Source organism: Etheostoma cragini, unplaced genomic scaffold (genome assembly GCF_013103735.1).
Source record: "Etheostoma cragini isolate CJK2018 unplaced genomic scaffold, CSU_Ecrag_1.0 ScbMSFa_2112, whole genome shotgun sequence".
Taxonomy (NCBI): domain Eukaryota; kingdom Metazoa; phylum Chordata; class Actinopteri; order Perciformes; family Percidae; genus Etheostoma; species Etheostoma cragini.
Genome location: NW_023266239.1, coordinates 36436 through 40559, shown reverse-complemented (window position 1 = coordinate 40559; position 4124 = coordinate 36436). Strand labels below are relative to the sequence as shown.

At 29.3% G+C, this 4124-nt stretch overlaps 1 non-coding gene across 1 annotated transcript; it reads right to left on the bottom strand.

Annotated features, from left to right (window-relative positions):
* Positions 1-3606: 3606 nt before the first annotated feature.
* On the bottom strand, positions 3607-3678 carry trnaw-cca. The gene has a single exon. It is a non-coding gene; the product is annotated as a tRNA-Trp (tRNA).
* Positions 3679-4124: the final 446 nt, after the last annotated feature.

Below are 4124 nucleotides of genomic sequence, written 5' to 3'. Positions count from 1 at the left end.
TAATCCATATACACATCAAAATTTGTTCATAAATGCATGCACACATCAACTTTCTTTTTGAATAATGCATATGAACTTCAACTTTATATCAGAAAAATGCATATATACATCAACTTCACTTGAGCCACCGCAAGCTCTGAATATTTGACTACGACATGATTTGAACAAGAAACCTTCTGATCTGGAGTCAGACGTGCTACCGTTGCGCCACAAAGTCTACAGACAAACGCACATACACGTCAACTTTTTTTCATAAATATATACACGTAAACTTTGTTTCAGATTAATTCATTTACGCAAAAAAATTATTTTTGATTAATACATATACACATCAACTTTATTTTTGATTAATAAATATACACAAAAACTTTCTCTTTGATTAATAAATATACAGATCAAGTTTATGTCAGAATAATGCATATACACATCAACTTTCTCTTATATTAATGCATATATACATAAACTTTATTTTTTATTAATGCATGTACACATAAACTTTATCTCAGAATAATTCACACACACATCAACTTTATTTCAGATTAATGCATATACACATCAACTTTCTGTTTTAATTAATGCATACACACATCAACTTTCTTTCAGATTAATGCAGATACACATCCCCTTTATTTCAGAATAATGCATATACATATTGACTTTCTTTCAGATTAATGCACATACACATCAACTTCCTTTTAGATTAATGCATTTACACATCAACTTTCTTTCAGATTAATATATATACACATAAACTTTATGTCAGAATAATGCTAAGACACATCAACTATCTTTTAGATTAATGCTTTTACACATCAACTTTCTTTTCATATTATCATCAACATTGATTATTTCATTGTCACTGTTCATCATGTCATCATCACCATTCATTATGTCATATACACAGATCCACTGTCTTTTAGATTAATCCATATACACATCAACGTTTTTTTACAAACGCATGCACACATCAACTTTATGTTTGATTAATGCATATACACATAAACTTCATCTCAGAATAATTCATACAAGCATAAACTTTATTTCAGATTAATGCATGTACAAATCAACTTTCTCTTTGATTGATGCATGTACACGTCAACTTTCTGTCTGATTAATGCATATACACATCAACTTTCTTTCTGATTAATGCATATACACATCAACTATCTTTTTAATTAATGCATACACATATCAACTTTATTATAGATTAATGCATTTACACATCAACTTTCTTTTAGATTAGTGCATATACACATCTACTTTCCTTGTAATTAATGCATATACACATCAACTTTATTTTTGATTAATTCATATACACATAAACTTTATCTCAGATTAATACATGTACACATCAACTTTATTTCAGATTAATAAATATACATATCAACTTTCTTTTTGATCAATGCATATACACATCAACTTTCTTTCAGATTAACGCATATACACATGAACTTTATATTTGATTAATGCATATACACATAAACTTTATCTCAGAATAATTCATACACGCATCAACTTTATTTCAGATTATTGCATGTACAAATCAACTTTCTCTTTGATTAATGCATGTACATATCAACTTTCTTTCAGATTAATGCATATACACATACACTTTCTTTGTGATTAATGCATATACACATCAACTTTCTTGTTAATTAGTGAATATAAACATCAACTTTATCTCAGATTAATGCACATACACAACAACTTATTTTTTAATTAATGCATTTACACATCAACTTTCTTTTAGATTAGTGCACATACACATCTACTTTCCTTGTAATGAATGCCTATACACATCAACTTTCTTGTAGATTAATGCTTATACACATCTACTTTCTTGTCATAATATCATCAACATTCATTATGTCATCACCACTGTTCATCATGTCATCTTCACAATTCAACATGTCATATATACTGATCCAGTGTCTTTTAGATTAATCCATATACACATCAACATTTTTTCATAAATGCATGTACACATCAACTTTCTTTTTGAATAATGCATATGAACTTTATATCAGAAAAATGCATATATACGTCAACTTTCTTTTGAGCCAATGCCATCTCTAAACATTTGACACTGACGTGATTTGAACATGTAACCTTCTGATCTGAAGTCAGACGCACTACCGTTGCGCCACGAGGTCTACTGATTAACACATATACACATCAAATTTTTTTCATAAATGCATATACACATCAACTTTTTTCAGATTAATGCATATACACATCAACTTTCTTTTAGATTAATGCATTTACACATCCACTTTCTTTCAGATTAACACATATACCCATAAACGTTATCTCAAAATAATTCATATACGCATCAACTTTATTTCAGATTATTGCATGTACAAATCAACTTTGTCTTTGATAAGTAAAGTTCTTTGATATTAATGGATTAACAAATGAATTCTCTTTGATATTAATGCATACACACATCAACTATCTTTTTGAATATTGCACATAAACTTCAACTTTATATCAGAAAAATGTATATACACATCAACTTTATTTGAGCCGTTGCCAGCTCTGAATATTTGACCCCGACGTGATTTGAACAAGTAACCTTCTGATCTGGAGTCAGACATCCTACCTATACAGGATGCATATACACGTAAACTTTATTTCAGATTAATTCATGTACGCAAAAAAATTCTTTTTGCTCAATACATATACACATCAACTTTATTTTTGATTAATACCTACACACATAAACTTTTTCTTTGATTAATGAATATACACATCAACTTTATGTCAGAATAATTTATATACACATCAACTTTCTTTTATATTAATGCATATACACATCCAGTTTCTTTTAGATTAATGCATATATACATCAACTTTATTTTTTATTAATGCATATACACATAAACTTTATCTCAGAATAATTCATACACGCATCAACTTTATTTCAGATTAATGCATATACACATCAATTTTCAGTTTTAATCAATGCATACACACATCAACTTTCTTTCAGATTAATGCAGATACACATCAACTTTATTTCAGATTAATGCAGATACACATCAACTTTATTTCAGATTAATGCAGATACACATCAACTTTATCTCAGAACAATTCATACACGCATAAACTTTATTTCAGATTAATGCATGTACAAATCAACTTTCTCTTTGATTGATGCATGTACACGACAACTTTCTTTCAGATTAATGCATATACACATCAACTTTCTTTCTGATTTATGCATATACACATCAACTTTCTTGTTAATTAGTGAATATAAACGTCAACTTTATCTCAGATTAATGCACATACACAACAACTTTCTTTTTAATTAATGCATACACATATCAAATTTATTTTAGATTAATGCATTTACAAATCAACTTTCGTTTAGATTAGTGCACATACACATCTACTTTCCTTGTAAATAATGCATATACACATCAACTTTCTTGTAGATTAATGCATATACACATCAACTTTCTTGTCATTATATCATCATCATTCATTATGTCATCATCACTGTTCATCATGTCATCTTCACAATTCAACATGTCATATATACAGATCCAGTGTGCATATATACGTCAACTTTCTTTTGAGGCAATGCCAACTCTAAACATTTGACCCCGATGTGATTTGAACACATAACCTTCTGATATGGAGTCAGACGCGCTACCGTTACGCCAAGAGGTCTACTGATTAACACGTATACACATCAACATTTTTTCATAAATGCTTATACACATCAACTTTACTTCAGATAATTGCATATACACACCAACTTTCTTTTGGATTAAAGCATTTACACATCAACTTTCTTTTCATATTATCATCAACATTCATTATGTCATCATCACTGTTCATCATGTCATCATCACCGTTCATTATGTCATGTACAATGATCCACTGTCTTTTAGATTAATCCATATACAAATCAACGTTTTTTCATAAATGCATGCACACATCAACTTTCTTTTTGAATATTGCATATAACCTTCAACTTTATATCAGAAAAATGCATATACACTCACCGGCCACTTTATTAGGTACCCCATGCGAGAAACGGGTTGGACCCCCTTTTGCCTTCAGAACTGCCTCAATTCTTCGTGGCATAGATTCAACAAGGTGCTGGAAGTATT